The following is a 22,158-nucleotide window of genomic DNA, read 5'->3' on the forward strand; positions in this document are numbered from 1 at the left end:
GGTTCACGGCTGGAGTTTCGTTTATTGTTTGCAATTTACTTTTTTCCTTTTTCAATAATCACACTGAATTACTCATTTTATTGCTATATTTCCATATGAATGATACAACAATTGCGTTTCGTAGAGCAACGTCAGTTGATGCTGAGAATGTACGAATCCGAAGAAGAGCAGTTCTTTGTACTCGTTCATGAATGACATTAAATTCTGGTTCGAAAATCATCATTCTTTATTCAAGGGGATGAATAAATCGATACTTGTCCTACCAGAATATAGTTAAATTCTATAACTCAAAGAAAACGTAACAACAATTTTCAAATAATCAAGATTTGATTTTTCGATTGTTTTCAATTTACAAAGCCGATTTATTTAATTTCCCCAATTTTTTCTCTTTCCAGGTGAGCACGAGTCAACGAATTGCAGCTCTTTGTTCAAGTAATTCCAAAAATTGATTCAATAAGTAAGTAGTTTCCCAATCAACCTTAATAACTACTTTCATCGGAAAAATTTCCATCATTCAGCGCCATTCCATACATTGAAATCTATCCGTTCGATGCCGAATTCCACTTGAACGAAACCAAACCCAAAAGAAACACTTGACGAGGGCTCGTGAGATGGCGAGAGTGTGATGCATTCCGACGAAAATAATCATTCTATAAGAGGCACGTGCTTCAAGAAAAATAATGAGTTCCATTCTGCTGCCCATACGTAACTTATTAGTGAAAGATAGGTTTGCCAATAATGCAGTCATTGATCGAGCATCATCACGCACGATTCTTCGAGCCGATTGCCATATGGTCACACACAGACCATGGCTTGGATTGGTGGATAATCCCGGATAACTCTTCGCTCAATCAATTTTCTCCATTTTCCTCCCTCTCGTGATGGCGGTAATTGATTTCCATCTACAAACGGCCACTGCACTGATGGGTGGAGAATGGTTAATGTTTGTGATCGGCAACAATGTCGAGAATTGGCTAACCAGTAATATGAACGGTTGTTTGTGAAGTTTTCGAGTAAATTTAAATATATTGGAACTCTTTGACAGATTTAGGGTCCTAAGAAATAATTTTTGGTTTATTATGATCAGCACAACTTCGTTAGGATTATAGCATTAATCGTCATGAAAAGCTAAAGAGCATTCTTTGCATCATCAGAACTCTAATCAGTGATGGTAAATTTCGCCCGTCACGCTTGACGCGACTAGTTTTTTTTTCATCAAACGACTGGCACTGTTCTCAATTGACGGAGCCTCACTACTCGCATGACGGATAAAGCACGACAACAATCAACATTTCTCCATCATCGACTGGCGAAGCTCCTACACATGGTCAAAATTTCTCCTGAGAGTGACTGGCAAATCTCTTCACCCTTCGATCGGCTGCTGACGGCAGGTACAACTAATTGAACAACTTGCTGGCAGAGAGCAACAATAGCAATAAAAAACTGAAAACGAGCTTGCTGGCAGGAGCAACAATATTAATAAACGTTTTTTTTTTGTCATCGGTCGTTTGAATGCGATTGCTTGACTAGGTTATTATTTTAGCTTCAAATGACTGGGCAATGAATGACCGGCAAACGAAGTGACTGGTCGTTAAGGAACAGTCAATTGAGTTTGACGGACCAAGAGGCTTCACAGTCACAGCTTCACGCCTCATGACGATGACTTTTGCCAAGCCTGACTCTAATAAAGCTAAAATTTGACCATTTTTGTTGTGTTAGTTTGCAAAATCTTTAGATTTGAGCAGTCCAGGAGAAACTGTGTGGAAATTAAGGATTACTGCTTTCCTTTTCCTGTTTACTTCATAATTTTAAAGAAAAATTAACCAATTGAAACCTTAACCTTGAAACCTTAAACCTTACATTTACAAAATTACATACTCTTATTTTTATGATTATATCCATCTGTTGTCCGACGAAAAACTTTCCACTGAAAAATTTTGTTTGGCAATTTTGTTAACATTGCATAACCACAGGGGCTAAGGAACTTGTCTTTCAGTAAGCTTTTTCGGTTGTAGTTTTTACACACTTCAACTTGTCTCAAGTCTAATTTAGGACGTTTCGACTTCTCAGTCAGTTCAAATATTATTTAAAAAAAACAGCACAGCACGAAACGTCCTGTGACAACATTCACCAGTCGCAGATCCATAAATGTACCATTAAGAACTGAAATATTGAATTTGGATTTATCGCCGCGAATGTTTGCTCTTGGATTTTATCGACTTTTTTCGGCGAGTTGAATTTTAAAACTGCTTACGACCCTGTCATTGCTAAATTAACACAGACACTGACAAAGAAATGTAAACGAAAAACAAAACAAACTGTCCAAAATCAAAGTAGTTTAGACGATGGCCAGTAATTTGTAAGTTCCAATTAAAAATTAAAATTAAGATTGAATGTTTAAAGAAAAATATAATTTTAGTGTCCACTGAAGAGGAGCGAAAGCCAGAGTAGCTCGAAACGTCTGGACAACTGGTAAAAATTGGTTTTTTATATTAAAACTCGCCGAAAAAAGTCGATAAAATCCAAGAGTGAACTGAAATATTTCAATTCATTCGAAAAGTAAATATTAACATACTTTTCGAATTGTTGTCGTTGTTTTCCAACCCGTTCTTAAGCCGGAATTTATGTTCCATTTCTTCCACATTGGGTTTTTTTTTTCAAATTTTCTAAGGTATAATTCAATGGTTTTGTTTTAATTATCTATTGTGAAATTCTGTTCTTTTTTTTTTAATATTCCATGGCAAAAAGACTATAATCGATACAAAAAAATTGTTTTAAATATCTCAGTTCTTTGTAGTACAATTTAAACAAAAATTATCTAACAGTATAGCTATGAGACAGGTTTAAGTTTGTAAAAATTACAACCGAAAAAGTACTGAAAGACAAGCTGCTTGGCCCCTATGGTTATGCAATGTAATAAAAGATTACCAAAAATTTCCTCTGCGAAAAAGTTTTCCGTTCGACAACAGATGGGTATAATCAGTAAACTAAGCTTTAGTGATTTTTTAGCGAAAAAAATTAATTCTTAGGTGATTAATTTTCCCTGAATCAGTAATCCAAACTTCCCCCACAGTTTCTCCTGGACTGCTCTCCAACCCATCATGTGAATATGATTCTCAACTAAATATTTGAAAAAAAACCAAAGATTTAGCAATTTAACGCAACAAAAATCGTTGAAATCGTGGGTGACAAATTTTTTCTTAGAACAATTTTGCTGCAACAATGCACACCCAAAGAAAAAATAATGTAGGCATGTGCTAAGAGAATCTCATTAACAGGTTTAAGTTCTCTTACATAAGGCCATTAAGTTGGCAGTCTACTTTATGAAGTTTTAAAAAATAAATAAAGGATCTTGAAGGCTTCATTTGAAAGAAAAATATTGGTGAAAATGTATAAAGTATTGAACAATAAAGGTAAGAGATTAAGTTTGCGGTTTAAATCAGATTTATTTACAACTTTTGTAAACTTAAATAGAATTTGAGATTTTTGTTTAAAACATTGTTTTTGAATGATCTATGATATAAATAATGTTGAACAACAAATCAATTAATGTACTTCCACTTACATTTTTTCACCAGAAGATTAATTATGAATTTTTTTTATCAAAAAAATTATCATTTATCATTTAAATTTCATTTTTAAAATCCTGTCAAAAAAAATTCAAATTAAAATCTAATTTCTTTCAAAGAAAGCAATCTTCAAAATAAATTCAAATCTCATTTTTTAACTGTTCTGTGTTTACAAACAGATGATTATTAAAAAAAATTAATAAATTTGAATCTACAGTAGAGTTACCATACGTACTCTTTTAAGAGTACATGCACTCTTTTTCGATCGAAAAATGAGCGCACTCTTCTCTTTTGTGAAATTTTACGAAATGTAGTATTTTTTTAAAGAGAGCTATTTATTCATTACTTGAAAAAAAAAAATATGAGAAAATTTATAATTATCATATACCTTATACCTAAGTTTGAAAGAATATTTTCCAAGCGTTTTCGGGTCGAGCAAATTCAGACATTTCTACCCAAAAACTTTGCAAAATCCGGGCATTGGATTTCAAAATTTTCAGTTGAATAACCGGGCCATATCCGGGGAAATCGGACCGAAATCCATGCTTTTCTCATGAAAATTCAAGAGAAAAATTCAGCGGTATTCAATTGAAATTTTTCATTCCCAAAAAAGGTTTGCACGTTGCAAAAAATCATTCATTATGTAAAAAAGTCTAGTTATGGATTTTTGCTTAGATTTTGGATAAATCAGAGCATTCGGACCTCAATATCTGGGAAACCGGGCCGGACCGGCCTTTATTTTTTTTTTTCTTTGAAAAAGCAGTCAATCTGGAATGCTTAATCTTACCTATTAATCCCAAAAAATTGAAAGCACTTGAACGACTTTAAGTAATCTGTTTTATTTTGATTTTCTTAGCATTTGTCTTACTCTTTTGGTATTTTTTTTTATCATTGTACTCTTTTTAGCATTGCGGGATATCGCAACCCGAATCTAAAGTCAAAATTTTTGAATTTTAATCTTATTCACACATTGACATTTAATTCAATAAAAATATCTGAACTTCGAATCGATTTTTGAATCTGAATTTCAGACAAAAATTCCCAAAAAATTTGAACCGAAATGCGAATTTGGTATCAGAAAAAACAGAAATCTCTTATTCGAATTTTAATTTTTGGTTTTCGATATGAATTCTTTCTTCAATTATTCAAATTAAAAAATTTAAGGGTAAAATTTCTGTCCCAAATACAAAATGGTTTGTAATTTTAAATATTTTCTATTCATATTTCCAAATGATGAGTTTCAAACATGGAAAATTAGTCCAATTTTTGTTTGAACTGCAAAACCAAGATTTAAATCAGGATTTTGTTTCAACGATGATCTGAACTGTACATCAATACTAATAAACTCGATTACAGGCAACGAATTTAATTTTTTTTAAATCAAAATTAAGACCAGAACATCCGGGAAGATTCTAACTTTAGCTTACCAGATATTTTTCCCCACTGATCCAGCCTGGGAAAATCCGAGCTATTATATTTGCCAACCGCAACGTTGATATAAAGTCGCGAATGCCATAAAGATTGTAAAATGACTATAATCGACACAAAAAGAGCTATTTTATCTTAAAATCTTGCAAATCCGGGCATTCCATTTCAAAGTTTACAACCCAAAATCTGGCAACATCCAGGCAAATTTGGGATGTCTCAAATTTTTAATCAAGAAGAAAAATTTTTTTTATCGAAACACATCATCCAGTTAAGTTTCCAGAAAAAACTTTCATGTTTATTTGGATAAAATTTGATTTTGCATATTTTTTAACATTGATTTTGCAAAATAAAAAACTTCAGCTAACAAACTGTCTACTAATTTTGCAAACGTTAACAATACATTAATAGCTAATTTTGCTGGAAATTTCAATTAATTCCGTCCACGCATTCAAAACTTATTCACAAGAAAATATTTCGAGTTTCGAGTAATAGCCCTTAGTAGACAAAATTTTATTTCTATGTTCATTTCGTTTGTGATTTTTCTCAAAAACCACTAGACAGATTGTCAGCAAATTAAATTACTAACTAGGTAAATTGCCCAGTTAATTGTTGAAAATGAATTTCAAATACAGAAATTTTTCCACATAATCATCAAAAACTGAGTCTAAAGTTAAAATATATCAAAACTTTTTTCTACGTTTAAAACCCTATAAATTGAGTTTCAAATTGGGAAAAACTTGGTTTGTTTTTAAAAATTGCAAATGTAAAAAAAAATATAATTTCAAAATCCAGAAATAACTATTTTCGAAGGCTCGCAAACAAACACCATTCTTGATGAAATCAAAACGTTAAGAAGCAAACAGGTTGATTTATGTGAGAGTTCAACTTTTTTCCTTAGGAAATGTATAGTTTTGGTGTAGTTTTAAGTTGAATTTTGAGGTAATTTTTTATATTTAAAAAAAGGGACACTATCCAAAAGTAAGCCAGTCTAGGACAAAAGGCTAGAAACCCTATCAATAGTAAGGTTTGACGGAAAAAATTAATAATATCATTTTTTTAATTAAAATTTTATAAGAAATACTAAAATATTAAAGCCCCTTACTAAAAAATTAAAGCCCCTTAAAATTGCGTTGTATTTTTTTGGACCGCAAAGAAATCTAAACCAAGAAACACTGAAATTCAGCATTCTATATCACAGGATTCACTGGACCAAGAGTTACAAATTTAGTATCTTTGAGCCACCGAAAGTGTTGTGTTCAATTTTGAAGAGTTTCATGATAAATTTTATCTCATTTGAGTTTGTTCCGAACTGCCTTAGCAATTGATAAACTAGCATTTGTTAATATTATTAAGGTGTTTTGTATCCCTTATGATCAAGAAAACTCGTCAAAACCGTTAAGAGACTGATCCAAGTATCAAATTCTAAAAAAAAGACAAAACCGATTTTTAAATCAACTTTAAAGTATGTAGTCTAATAAATTTCTGCAACCATGTTTTACGTTCATAGGAGTCCAGTACTGGTTTAAAAATATAAAACATGCCACATTCCCTTTAACATAAAAATAATGGAAAAATATTGAAAAAAAGTGATGAATCTTACCCCGGAAAACGGTCCTTAAATATCTATCAACAAATGGGATTTTTTTTTTGAAAAATTGTAGAAGAATTGTGAAGCTGTTATAAGGTTTTGAGGTTTTGGACTTAGTTCTGAGTCAAAATTTTAACTCTTGGATCATTTCAATCGATCATCAAAATTTGATTAAAAATTTAAAATTTTGAGTTTATAGAAGAACATTTGGATTGACATTTTTGGACCCTCATGGTGGGGAGTTTTAGGATTTTTAATTTACCTTTTCGTTGTTCTGAATTATTACGCCCATAGTATCTTGATGATGATTTTGAAAGTTTAAATCATTTTCACTCGCCTTACTTGATTTTGTGAAATTTGGTACTGCATTTTTGTCAAGATAGAGAAGCGCCTTTGTGTAGGCCAGCATATCTTTTGAATGAACATTTGTGTCAGGAACAAACTATATGTAATTTAAAAGGATATTCGAGAAAACTTTCTATCGCAAAACTTCATTCTTCGTTTAAATTTTTCTTCACCGTAAGGTTGTGACGTATCTCGCGTTCACAAATCGTCACCAGTTTCGCAAATCGTTCACGAACTCCGGAATTCGAATATATTTTGTTAACTTCAAGACTTGATGTTCCCGATGATAACAGATCTCTTAAATGTCATTTTGTATAGTCAGGTAAAAATAAAATTAACTTGTAACTGTTTTGTTTCAATATTCCTCTAATAAAACAGAAAATTATCCAGGAAAAGTAAACAAATGAAATTATATAGACACAAAATGTTTTGGTATAACTTTACCGCCATTACGTTTCGATTATTAATCGATAAATCAGGGGGTAACAAATTTCGCTTCAGTGTTTATATCAGAGCAGTTTATCAGAGCATCAAAACTTCCACCATCCATCGGAACGTTATGAACAAATTGTTCCTGCAGGCTCCGTGTGTATTATTGGCCCATTGGGAAATGAGAAGTGCAAAACGAATAAAATAACCAATAGAGCCGAGGAGTGGGCTCGCCTACAATATCGTCTAGACCCGGATCGATTCTCCGGGAACATCTCTTCTCGCTATTAATTTGGTTCGCAAAAAGGAATCTAAAGCATAGACACAAAACATAACAGCCGCTACAGAAAAATAAAACAACAAACACAGTCTATATAATCGAGCGGCGAAATGAAACATTTATCCGGATCAGATCGCAATCTTTTAATTATTTTCCCATTTCGGGCTCTCGTGTTTCGCTTATGGAGGCTACCGTTGAACGGAGTGTCTTGTAGACACCGACCTTGTTGTCGGCAGGTTTATTTTTTTATGGACATCTAAATCACTCAATGCTACGGGAAATAATTATTAAAATGCTACAGTTCCTTATTCGGGTCAGGTGATAGAAACCAAAAGCAATTATGATGCTGTTTTGTGTCATGAGCTATGCTACAAAAAGTAAAAAGCTTTGTTCTCGTTGATTACCTTATGGTAATAAATCAAGGATATTCCAACCGTCTAATAATGGTTTACCAAAATTAGAACAAGTTTTATTGAAGGTGGCAACTGATTTGTGGCTTTTATCCTGTTTTAATCGTTAAACTTTTTTTTTTAAATTTAATTAAGATAAAATTCTTCAAAACAAACAGACCCCTTCTAACGGTAGGTTTTCGTCGCTCTTCAAAAACACATTGAATGTGCGATTGAGTTCAAGAGTTTCAAGCTAAATTTTGTTCTTTCATATGTTCGGAAACGTTCTTGAATATTGAACTGAAACTAAACTGAATTGCAATCGATGAAAGATCTCGACTAAGAGGTGAGAAAACATAAAATTTGTTTGAATTTTTTTCATTTGAGATTGCTTTCCGTAAGACTGTAGAATTTTTATGTCAACTTCCATCCATTTCCAATACTTCACATCATTAAATATGTACCTAATTTTGAAAAAAATTTACAACTACCCGACTTGAAGCTTAGGTATGTGATTTCCAAACACATTATGCAGTTTGCACTTGCCTTTTAAAAAGAAAACATAAAAAGAATCGGTTCAGTTAAGTTCTCCGATAGTTTATTACCATACCTTTAAATTCCACGTGAAGGGAGAAAGCTTTCTGCCATTCGTTGTTGTTTATATGTATGTTTAAAGGCTCATGACGAAAAAGAATAAAATGAGACTATTAAACTGTCGATTGCAATGTTTTGGCTGCTGTTTCTGACGTGCAGCAAGCAGCAAACCCAAGTCTACGAGTGGGAAGAGACGAATAAAAAGGGAAAAAAACAATGAAGCTTCATTATTATTTTCATTATTATCTTCCAGAAGATAGCCAAGAACACGGAACACAGAACGAATTAAAAACTTCTAAATGGTTGGTTGAATCGAAATGGGAAATAAAAACAAGACTTGTTAGGATAATTGGGGTCGATGGCTTTCTGCGCCCGGGGATCTATATGGCTTCTTGGAAAGTTTCGGTAATTGGAACCTTCTTTCAGACAACAAAAGTTCCACAATTACGATTATCTGGCGCAATCTGAAATCCGAATATGCACAGACTAATTTCTCTTGTATATCGGAAGCCAAAGAACAAAATCGTTATCACGTTTTTAGAAACCTGTATACCATCAGTAAATTTTAAATATTCTCAAATCAACAGCGTATCGGTTTGGCGCCTATATGTATGCAATCAATCCTTCTCGATGTGATGTTTTCATTAATTCTAAAATAAATGGTCATGGAATTCTCAACTGAAGCAAATGTTATTAAATTTTTCTAAGGTTTCGATCAAGAGCGCAGGATGCAAATTTTTCAATTGGTTGCTTCAATTGGAACTGTTGGTTCAATGTGTAACATTGAACGAAACCTCAGAACCAAAATTTACAAGGACTTAAAACTTCTGGATTGAAGTTGACTTTAATTCAATCTTTCTGATAGTAGTTCAAAGATAATTTAAAAAAGTCCATGAAGCACAAATTAATGAATTTTCGTTGGACCGTTCGTTTTTTCACAGGTCATCAAAAGAAGAAGGGTTCGAATCTTGCACTTCAAAGGGCTTTCAATTCCACTAATTTAAATTTAATAACATACACGTCCTCGCCACGAAAAGTCCCCACTCGACCTGGTTTTTCTTCAAACCGAAAAATCAAAGCGTAATCTTTGTGGAATCCTTAGTTGCCACTTGCTGTCACCCCTTCCTCTGTTGTGGAAAAAGTCAAACGAAAAATCCCCAGAAATCGGATAATGAATGATGAAGAGGCACGGACTGACTGTCTCTCGAAGATATCATCTCATGTCTTCCATCAGTGTTTTTTGGCTTGTGTTTTTCTTCGCAGACTTGTGGTTGAAATTGTGGTTTAATTAAAGGTTTCACTACAGCGCCACAACTCCCCGATCCATTCCGGGCTTTTGTTCCCGCCCTTTTCCCGGAGAAAATCTTACCGAGGAAGACATTGGCCTCACCAATAATAAAGCATGGCTGGTTTTCTTTCGTTTTTTCCTGGTTAGGGGGCATCTGAGGTTGTGGCTCCGGTCTCTGAATAATCGACTTCATTTTCCTTCGGGTATCAATTTTCAGGGACCCGGTCGCCCCAAGCCTGTTTCATCCCAATCAATTCGAAGGTGGGGGTGGAAGCAACTCTTTCACAGATAAAACACACCGCAAAAGCTCGCTGGCAGCATTGAGACAGATCACTATCACTCGGTTCTTTCTTTTCGGTTTCGAGGAAGTTGTCGTCTACACACACAAGAATGGAAACTCATCAATTTCGGAAAAGACGAGACAAAGTCTTCATCGTCGATGTTTGTTTCCTCTTTGCTATTGGCTGCTGTTTACTGAACTGTACATTGGAGAAGACTTTTCTGCCCCCCAAAAACGCTAAGCTTCAAAAAGTGGCAAATGGCACAAGATTAATTACTTTTCGACTTGATTTCTGAACTACCAAACGGGATCCTTTTTTGACTCTTTGGAAGATTTTTTTTTTCTTCCACTCTGGCAAAGATCCGCTCTAGAAGTTTCAAAAAGCCTGATCCAACCTCCTTCCTACCATTCTTCTTTTTTCCGGCCGACGCTCTTTTTGAGAAGACATAGCTTCGGGAAATTTGTTGGCAAGTTGATTTTTGAAATCCATCTTCCGGTTTGGCCAGTCGTCGTCAAAGTAGAAGTGTTCGTTTCTCAGGTGCCGAAGCGTGAGCTCAAGTGAAGAATAACCTCTTCGCAAAGCAGCTGAAATGGAAGGGGGCGAAATCCGAAACTGTTGCCTGCCTCAAGGGGGGGGAGGCAATTAATTACTCTGCTGATTCAATCAAATGGCGCGGTCCTTTGTTTTGAGTTGGGTAAACAAGTGCGTCGAATTTGCTGTTTATCTATCTCGACATCTGAATACGAAAGAAATAACGTTGGATAATTATATCAACATGAAATCATTTGCAACTGGTCAAGCAAAATGCCAAAAGCATCCGGCGCGATTCATCAACTCGAGACATTGTTAAAGTCGCGAATTCGATATCTTCTTTTTATTCGACAGAATTATTTTTAAACTAAAACCTTCTTGAATATGAAACACTAATTAATAGAATTACTTACTTAATTCTAAAAAGAATGCACCTATCAAATTTCAACAGGTGTTCTCTTACCGCATTCTTCCAGTCCAGAGGGGAGTTATGTTCTCTAGAAATATAAATTGCACCCTTAAGAGGTGGCATCCAACTACAAGTGGCGGACAATTCCGAATGGACCAAAAAGTCTGTCGACAGACAGCAGCAAACGTCGTCGTCGTTTATGAGTCTCAAAACTGCCACTCTCAACTTGGCTTAGCTTCACAGCTTCTATCCGCCATTCATTCGGGGCCCTTCAATTCAGCCGAAAGATGAACGGTGTTTCTTAATTACTGTGGGATAATAAATTACGGCGAGACGCTTGGGGCAGCAAAATGATGGCTAGATGTTATGTCTATGTTTAGTGTTTGCCACTTGCTTCTGTGCGGCAGTGCAGCTTATTTACAATTGCATGTGTTAAGCCATTCTCATTTAGTTTTGGAATGATCATCATTTTTATTTGCCTAAACTATTTTTTCTTCTATAATATTGTTCCTTTAAATCTAATAGCACAAGCACAAGACTTCGAACACCATCTTTCGGAATCAACCAAATTGTTCCAAAAATATCTTTCTAGTTTATGTCCTGAATTTTTTTTTTGTTTATAATATGTTTTATGATTAACTTTAAACTAGGGTTACCACCTCCTGCAACGCCAAAAGAGTAATGAGAAACGTTATGTTAAAAAAAAAAACAAAAATTATTAAAGTGATTCAAATAACGCCAACTTTTTCAAAGTACTGTGACTTTCGTGACAATTTTGGCATTTCTAAGAGTGTGCATATTGATTACTGTATGGAAGTTCATTGCATAATCAAAGGCGCTTATCACACTCTTTGTTTATTACGATTTAAAGATGCCTTTATGAAAACAAGATATTTAGGGAAGTTTTTGTCAGTTGTAGGTATTTTTTGGTATAGGCTAGTTTACAATTCTCGTCAAAATGAACCGGAAAAATCGTATTTTGTCAACTAGCATGCGTAACATTGAGAAATCGATGGGGATTGAATGAAATATGGTAATAAAGCCGGGCTCGTTCTAATAAATCTAAACTGTTTTTATTTCGATTCTCCCAATTTTTACCTGGTAAATTTCATCATGTCGGGGGAATCGGAATAAACACAGTTCTAGGAGGTTTTTTTTAAATGTTTTTTAACGAAGTTGAAGTTTCATCTTTCAAACCTTTCTCATCGATTCCAACATGCTACAAAACCTAGTTTCGTCGCGTTGATGAGTTGTTGCAATCTGATAAATAGTAGGGGAGTATGGGGGTCTTGATCCCATTTTCAACAAATCTTTTTAGAATCATTTAGCAACCCGCACCCTTTTATATTTTCTGACAGATTGTAATTTCAAGTTTCCATGCTCCAAAAGTTAGAATGGAACTTGAACCCGTAAATGAACTAGAAGCATTTTCGTGGGAGTATAAAACCGATATTTTTGAAGTCAAGGGCGACTTGATCCTTTATTCAAGAAGCTCTAATACTTGAAAACAAAAAAGTCCAAGATAGAATGTCAAATGACTTTTTTTTTGGTAATTTTTGTTCTCATTTCACAAGTGTCAGGTGAAGAAATCTCCGTAACTTTATCTCAACCCTAGATTTATTGCATTCTAAAAGGCGCTATTTTCTAGAATTAACAAAAAATCAATATTTTAGATCTTTTTTCAGACAATTGTTAGATAAATATTAGTAATTGGATGAATATTAGTAATCTGGTACTCAGCAACGATTAGATTCCATTAAGAAGAAGAATATAAATTTTTGAAACATACGGATCAATTGTGCCCATAACGAACATTTTAGAAAACGTTTTCTGAAAAAAATTTATAGAGCATAATGAAGTTCATTTTACACTCTAACGATTGATGCATTGTAATATTTTTTTTTAATTTTATCTTATTTTATTTTTAACGTCAAAAATATTTTTTCAACTTTTACCAGCCAAGAATTATACATAAACAATAATAACTTGTTTGATAAAATATAAATTGTGCTACAGCTTTTTAATATTTTTCCTAGCTTCAGAGAAATACCATTTCAAAGATTCAAATTTCGTTTCACAAATAACTCAAAATTATTTGAACTCATTTATTATTTTTGCACATCAAACAACTTCGTTGTAGAGCGGAAAATTTTGACGAATGCAACAAAAAAATCGGAAAAGTTTTAATGGTATCACCACCCGGAATGAAATACTTGGCTCCACAGAAAAATAAGTAAAATTTTGAAGGCTTTTTAGTGAATCATCGGTAGTTTTGGAAAACTTTATACCGGACACATTGATTCGAAGGGTTTATTTCGTTATTGCCTTGAACTTTTCAAAGTTTTCTGAAGGTTTCCGGGCCGAGCAAATCAAGGCATTTTGAACCCACAAATCTGGTCAAGTTCGAGTTTGAGATTTTAAAACCGGTAAATACCCGACCAAATTCGACCAAAATTCAGGAATTTCTCATGAAAATGAAAGGGAAAAGGTGTAATATAAACGGTTGTACTGGGAAATGTTCCGTTCTGGAAAAAAAAAATCTGGTAAATGATGCATTCTGGGAAATGGTTCGTTCTGGGGTTTGATTTCGGGTATTTGTCATTCTGGGGAAAAGTCATTCTGGGCAATAGTTTTCGGGTAGGGGGAAGTGTTCCTAAATGCGCATTTTAGGTAATATGCGCATACAGCCGATTGACGATATGGCTAGAGATTCAGCATATCTAATCAGTGCAGTTTGAGGGTAGTACGCTTTTAACACATGGCATGAAAAAATTAAATTTTTATATAAAGTCGAAAAAATTTAAAAATTCAAACAAGATTTTTGTCAGTTTTGATATAATATATTGAATTTTAATTATCGTGCGTACAGATTCTGTGAACAAAAATTTTAATGGTTTTTCTTTCTTATTCATCTGGAAATCGGAGATTCAACAAATTGAAGCTTTTGGCAAAGTTGTAGATGATAAGATATTGGAATACGAGACAGGTTCTGAATGCCCATATCAAGGCAGGTTAAATGCCTATATCAAGAAAAAATAGATAATTCTTATAAATTTTATACTTTCTATCATTTAAACATTAAATCTACGCTCAAATCACGATCTTACAGCGAAAAAAGAAGAACTTCATACTGATCCGATAAAAATACAATATGAACAAAATATTACCAAGAAATATGGCCATATGGCATACTTTACTATGTTTCATGCAAAAGAACTAGTGATGTAAAAAATTTCACCAAAATTTCAGCCTTGACGTATGCCTAACATCCGTTTCTACCATTTTCAATTAAATAATTTCAAAATATTGCGAGTGTGAATGAAATATAGCTTAAAACATAAATATGCGCATTTAGCCCGCCGGTTTCGGAAATCGGCTATTTTGACTTCTTTTATTATAAAATTATTTTCACAAAAACTGTAAGAGATTTTAACAGAAAAATTGCTCTTACGTATAGAAAACAGATGTCCGCTCATGTGCATATAGTTTTCAGGCTCCTATCTATCGGAATATGGGAGAAAATGAGTGTTTTCCTTAATATGCGCATATTACCTGCCTCTCCCCTAAATGGGATACAATCATATAAACACATTGAAATGTATTTGAAATCGAAACAAGTCAGTGGCGTTCAAATTTAATGCTACAAATAAAAAACAATATGAGTTTATGTCGATGAAACAAGCTAAAATAATATGTTACTTAAAACAAAAATCATAAATAATGTTAATTGAACTTTAGTTTTCGGATTGGACTTTGCAAATACTGTGGAATCCTGGCTAAATCCGGATTTGTTTCCTCAAAATCCGAGAAACCAGGTTCCTCATTTTTTTATTTAAGAAAATGATCAATCTGGAATTCGGTTGTTTTGGAGCCTAGAATAAGATTGAAAATCTTTCGATAAGTTTTGATGAAGACATTTAATTTTTCCATTTCTTTTATGTTGATATTTGTTGAATAATTTTTGGACTGTGACAAAATTTGCCCGGATATTGCCTAGATTTTTGGTCGTCAATTCTAAAATCAAATGCCCGGAATTTTGCAGGTTTTTATATAAAATTTCCAGGATTTGTCCGGCCCGGATACGTGCAGAAAAAATTCTGGCAACCTTAACTTAACACAAATTCTGAATTTTGGCTCGAAGATCTGTTTCTAAATTTCGAACTCTAATTGAAAGTTTGATTCTGGAAGCGGATTCAGAATTATTTTCTCTCACTTGTTTTGATTGTGGATTTTAATCTGACTTTGGTTCTAAATTTAGACGCTGCCTTTTTTAGAACAGCCTTTAGAACATAATTTGTTCATCTGTGCATCCTACGAAATAAGAAGTCAAATTAAAAGTTAAAATCGTGAATTACCGGATATGATGAAACGAATATAACCTCAGTCGAGTGACAGTGTTTTTATGCAGCTGAAGATAAGTTTCCTACAGCAGAGAGAAGAAAAGAGCCGCCCACAAGTTGATGATCGTTATTCGTGCGCCAAAGTTTCCCAGCAAATTGTCTCGGCGTCGAGTTGTAAAATCCTTTGAATATTGAGGAAATTTATAAAACACTCATTTCCACCAGGTGACAAACGGGTCTTCCGCTGCTGTTCTGCTGTTGTTGTTCAACACGCGAATGCGAGCACGGAGCACGATGGAAAAGGTGGTAGTTGGTGGTGGGTGGCGAACGAAAAATTGAGGAAAAACTCCGATGACGAATGAAAAATATTCCCCAATCCACTTACGGTCTCATTCGGCATCAGCTTGGGAAATTTTCTGCAGAATGAAATTTCTTCTCTTTTGTCCCTTCTCGCTGAAAGTTGTCTAGTTTCCGGTGAGTTGTTGCCGGAATGGAAGAAAAATACTTTTCCTGCGCCGGGGTGTATAGTTTGAAACTTTGTTATTGGAGCTTCCGAGGGACCGAGAGACAGCCCGCGAAAGATGAGAAAAATTCTCATGGCCGACAAAACATATTCCTTCTTTCCATACAATACCTGGAAAACTGGAAGCGGTTTTCAGTTTTTTTTCTTGCTTTCCCTCCTTCCAAGGGTTGCCAGTGTAGTATAACTAGAGATAGCGCGAACGCACTTGATGGAGCAACTGTGCTGCTTTCATTCGATTTGCATCAGTTTTCTTTGCTTCGCCAAGATGTAGCAACTCTCTGGCGGAAAGTGTTCTGTAATTGTGTGCGGTAGCAGTTCGCTAGAAAGCTATTCAAATATAGAGAAAAAAAACTATTGCACAATTGACTCCAAATTTCAATGTAGCAGCTTCTTGTACAGAATCGAAGAACGCGAGCTTTCCGCAGATCCCAGGTTGATCATGCGTTATGCAATTTCATATCTGAATGCGCTTCGGTTCAGATGAATGAAATGAAAACACTTCGATTAATTCCTTTGTATGGCTCTCAATTCGGGCGTTTTTGCAACCAACTGAAGGGAATTGAATGAAGCCTTTTGCTCATTGATCGCTACCCCCGCAATCTTGTTCAACTTCCAAAGCCTGACTGCCCCGATTAATTCAAGTTAAAGGAAACCTCGTTTGTGTGAGCCTAACTAGGGCCATATCAAATATCTGAAAAGACCCGATCTTACCTGGACCGCTCCATTCAAGAGTTTGCAGCATTCGGCCCGTGTTAGATTTAGCTATGAGCGGCTAATCGCGGTGGGTCAGTCGGCATTAGTGAATAGCCAAACCACACCTTTGTCCGGGGGCCGCAATCAATCAAGGCAACAATCTCCTCCCGGTTAAAGCAGATCAACCTTCTTTTAACCACACAGCCCATGATAGAAACTATCCGAGCGCCACCGCGGCCGCCGAACTTTAGGATTTTGATAGTAGCAATTAAAATTGACAGCTTCTATGGAGTTTTGTAGCTGACCTAAAGTTGAACCGTTATTGTTGAATAGCAAATTTACGATATTATGTAACTGAAAAAAAAAACAATCTTCATCCAAACTTACTTTTCTCATGCACTAATCTATTCTTTTTTCTGCTCTATTTCCAGGTTGGTAGCACTGTTTAGACCAGTTGATCTTAAACTTCTTCAGGACACAATCAGAGAGAACGTATGGCAAGTACCAGAAAAGTGACATTTAAGGACATCCGTCAAACGGGGCGTCATGCAACAGCAGGGTTAGATTAGGGTTACCATGTCCAGCAATACTTAAAAGAGTACAATGAAAAAAAATCCCAAAATACTAAGGAAAACCCTATAAAATTACAAAAAAAAAGAAACATAGTTATTTAAAGTTATTCAAATACTGCCAATTCGTTGGGAGTAAAGGTATGATTAAGCATTCCGGAAAAAGCCCGGTCTAGCCCGGTCTAGCCCGGTCACCCAGATATGGAAGAAAAATGACCGGATTTATCCAAATTTAAGCAGAATCCAAACCAAAACTACATTTTTCTATACATAAAGTATAATTTTTTTAGCTTGTTTCATATAAATACAGAGGCAAACATTTTTTGGAAATTTAAAATTTGAATTGATCATAAACTCAATAGAAAATATTTTTTCTTGGATTCATTTTTCACTTTTTCTCTTGAATTTGCATGAGAAAAGCCTGGATTTTGGTCAGATTTTCTCGGATATTGCCCGGTTTTTTTCATTTAAAATTTTAAAATCCAATGCCCGGATTTTGCCAGGTTTTTGGGTAAAAATGCCCGGGTTTGTCTATCCTGAATCAGCTCAAAAAAATCCGGAAAGCTTAGGTATGACGTATATAATAATAATAAATTTTCTCGTAATTTTTATTAGGTAACTAGTGAAAAGAGAAAAGTCATGGACTGAATATTCCTATTTGGATTATTCGTAGAAAAAGAAGTATTTGATGATATGCCAAAACACACCAAACCCGATAAAATACTTAATTTCAAAAAGAGATTTTAGGCGCGTAATTCCTTTGAACAAACAATTTGTTAGATTTGTGCGCTACGAGTATTCGAGTATATTGGTCTGTGCTCTTTCTTCTGCTCGGGGATTTATTGCATACTCATAGGCGCTTTTTGCGCTCACTGTAAATTACGATTCGACGATGCCTTCATGAATACGGGATATTTTGGTAAGGTATTCAAAGTTTTTGAATGTTGTGTTTCTTTCGTATTTCTTGTATAAGATTTGGTAAACACACTTCATATACAGAAATAAACAATTTGATTGTTCTGATTAAATGGCTCTCATGAAAAAGAGAACATTTAGTAATAATTTACTTAAAGAAGAGTACGCCCATTCTTCGATCGAACAAGAGTACATGTACTCTTAAAATAGTAGGTACGTATAGTAACCCTAGGTTAGATGCAACATATGTTTACCACTACACTTATTCAATTTTTAGCCTTTGAATTTTCACAAAAATAATGTTCATGTAGGTAGACGTTAAATCATTATTCATGTTCATGAAAATGGATTGGTAGAATGAAGTGAATCGGGACAGTTTACGGACTTTTTTTCGTAATATTTCTGTCAAATAAATCCATCAGAGACCAAAGGGGCAAAGTGCAAAAATGATCTACTTTGAGAAGATGATGCCGTAAGATTTTTCATATTTCCAACTATATTTGGTTATTTTTTCAGATGGTTAGAATATTATTTACATACTTTTATGTTCGAGAGAAAAATACTTATTTACGAAAAATGTATGAAAATGGTCAAACACAACAACTTAAAAGCTCTGGCTCTGAAGGCTCCAAACTATTTTAAAGGGATCAAATCAAAGAAAACCCCGTAGTTCGGATTTGTACTATCAATTTAAAACAGCGTTTACTCCCCATTCATTAAAGCTTTATCGTATTAACGGTGGATCAGGGCATTGTTTTTCGCTTTGCAGCAATTTTTTGTTTATTCCTTTTCCCTGTAATCATCTTTATTTATATTCGAAGAATTGTTATTTGTAGTGCCTACTTCCAGAGGCAAAAATTACCGTAATAAATAATTTATTAGATTTTATTTTTCAATTTCCAGCGAAAGCTGAAAATGAATATCTTCTGGGTTGAATTTAAAAATGTTTTTTTTTACGTTTACATAATTTTCTTCGTTGACAGAGGACACTGTTATGTCCAATTTTGACAAACGCAAAACAAAAAGCGCCAAGGAATGATTTGTTTGAATGTGTTGCCATTTTCAGCAGTTTTAATCAATTTGCATTCTATTTTTCCTCAAAAATCATTTTAAAAGTATTCTTTACCGTATACCAATATAACATTCTGTTTCTCGTTATCTGTAATAATAACATTAAACAGATTCATCGAAGTCTGATTCATAGCAACTTGGAAACATAGGGTTATGAACCTTTTTTTATTCAAAGAAAGCATTGATAATTCTCAAATTTAAGTAAAGAAGCATTCTTCATTTCTTCTTTAAACTCACTTTTTAAAATAAAAACTCACGATTTCAGAGTCTGTACATAGAGTTTGGAAGCCGGGTTTCTTTTACAAATTTCTCTCTTAGTGTTCGGATTCCTGAAGTAAAACGAAAATTGAAATTTTTCGCCATAAAAATTATTTTAATTCCTAGTTTTATAATATGTATTAAAATAAGAAATAAAATTAAAAATTGTAAAATTTCATTAGTTTTGTTACTTTTTCTCATCAATGTTCAAAACTGGCTAGAAGAATAAGATATTTCTTTTGATTCAATAATTGGATTTTCATTGCTATGTTGAGTAAAAAATCAGAACTGAAACTCAAAAGTTTTCTTTGCAAATCTTTATCATTTTTCATGATATGTAACATTTGAGTGTAAATCAATGTTAAGTAGTACAAGTACTTTATTCTTTTTTTTTCTTTATTGTTTTTTTTCTTTTTTTTTCACTGATATAATCGATTTATACTATCTTTTTTATTCTAGCTCTTGATTTATGTTATTCTTAAGACACAAATTTTATTGTCAAAGCATCATGTGATTGAGATGTAATTGAATCAATACCTTCTTCTGACTTCTTATGGTGAGTGTCGGATATAATTATGAATTTTATTTCTACAAAGTTAACTTTTTACATAAATTCCGCTTAGTTTTAAGCATCTAAGCATAAAAGGAAAAAGAAAAGCTTTTCTAACATTTTATAATTTTTTCACTTGTTCCTTTCCAAAGATGAAGTCCTCGAAGAATCACAATGCAATTCCATTCTATATTCAAACTAACTTAACATTTGATAAAAAAAAAAATCAACTCAAGGTTGCCATACTGATGAGTTAAAAAAAACATTCTCGTAGTGTTACCATAAATATGTAATGGAATATTTCATCGTTATCTGTTTATTTGTGTGGACCATGTCAAAATTTGTACAGTCATATCGTTGAATAATATTTTCCTTGAGTAATATGAAATTCTCTAATATGACCGTAAAACTTATCTGGGCTGGGCAAATCCGAGTTATTTTATCAAAATCTGTTGAATTAGAGTTTTATGTTTGATATTGCAAATAAAGTAATTACCGGACTTTTCTCAACAGTATTCAGGCAAATCCAGATATTATGGCAAGCGTTGAGTATAACAGTCAAAAAAATGTTAAAGTTGGCTTGATTCTAAAGCAAAATTCACTATTTTCGGTAATATGCTCCTTTCCGGCTATCAGCGTTTACTTCATCACATAAGGAAGAGTAAAATAAAAATCGGAGATTCGCCTTTTAAATCATGTTTCCATATGTTGGAATGTGATTGTTTTGCACCACGCGTTTGTATATATCACAATTTCATCAATTCAAACCATTATTTTTATGATTTCAGCTAGTAGAACTTTTTGAAGTATTTTTCACCCCTGAATGCAAGCAGCACCCTCAGGCATTGTTCATTAAAAACCTTTTTGATAAAAATTTAATTCAAACACATCCAAAAATTACTGCAGTTGAATCTTTATGCATTATGACTTCATAAATATACCTAAAACTGCAAATTTTTAATCGTTTTCAATTGATTTTCATTAAAAACAATGTTTGGTGAAATTTACCCCTTTTTCTAAGTAGGGAGAAAATCGCAGTTTTTTTTGTAAATTTAAAAACATCTGGTGAAATTTGATGTCTCATCAACCTTGAAACATTCGATGCAAAAGTGGAAAGATTATCTGTGAATAATATTTTTTAGAAGCCATTGAAGTTGAAAAGTGTTGCATGTTACCCCGATTGACGGTAAACTATCAACAAAATACCCCTAACTTTATTCAATATGTTGAATATTAGAATCTTGGTGTTAAAAAATTGTGACAAATACATTTTTAACAGATGAGCTAAAATAATTCATTTGTTTCAAAACATGTTTCTGAGAAAAGTCGCATTTTCTCAAAGCTGTGGAACATTTTTGAGCTACTCTATCAAAATTTAATCTTATAGGCCTTCGTAAAGTTTAACGGGCAATAAATACACCGATTGCGGAAAATGGTATTAATTATAGAGCGTTATTACCTTATATACCAGTGTTCGGCATCGCTAACTGAAAAATTAGCGCCGCTAATCAAATCGCTAACTCATACTAAGTTAGCGATCGCTAATTAAATACGCTAAATGTGCCAAAAAAGTTATCACTTTAAGCTTAAAGCGCTAATCGCTAATCGCTAATCGCTAACTGTTTATTTACCAACATTAAGGCCGGAACAAATATCAAATTTTTCTTTAGTCACGCGCTTCCCCCTTTCGATTTTTCCAACTCCCCAAGGGGGAATTAATGAAGTTTCAAGTATTTAATTTAAAATAAGTTTGATCGTATTGTCATAAAATTATATGGACAAAACCAAAACTGTCAAAGCTAGGAGTTTTAACAAGTCTCTGTGTTCTATAAATTAAAACAAACGATTTTCGAACAATTAAAGAAAGAGTAAAAAACAGAATGTGAGAAATGGGGGCTATACTTCTCTTTTTTTTAGTTTAAATTTTGGTTAATAATTTACTCGATTTATCGGTTTTGTTCATAGTAGATAGTATGCAATTTTGTTGCAAATAATCTTTTGTGCCATTCATGTTTTTTTTTATTTTGGCGTTATTTTGCATAATCCTCATTTAAAATCTTTAACCTGCTTTCCCCTTTTTCAAATTTGCAGGAGCATTGTCAAACGTG

At 33.6% G+C, this 22,158-nt stretch overlaps 1 protein-coding gene across 1 annotated transcript in view; it reads left to right on the top strand.

Annotated features, from left to right (window-relative positions):
- Positions 1-413: 413 nt before the first annotated feature.
- LOC129744309 (hemicentin-1-like) overlaps positions 414-22,158 on the top strand; it is a 78,997-nt gene continuing 57,252 nt past the window's right edge. Inside the window, exon 1 of the mRNA XM_055736779.1 lies at positions 414-457. The gene's annotated coding sequence lies outside the window, so the exon portion shown is untranslated. The remainder of the gene's footprint in view (positions 458-22,158) is intronic.

The sequence above is a fragment of the Uranotaenia lowii genome, chromosome 2, assembly GCF_029784155.1.
Source record: "Uranotaenia lowii strain MFRU-FL chromosome 2, ASM2978415v1, whole genome shotgun sequence".
Classification (NCBI taxonomy): Eukaryota; Metazoa; Arthropoda; class Insecta; order Diptera; family Culicidae; genus Uranotaenia; species Uranotaenia lowii.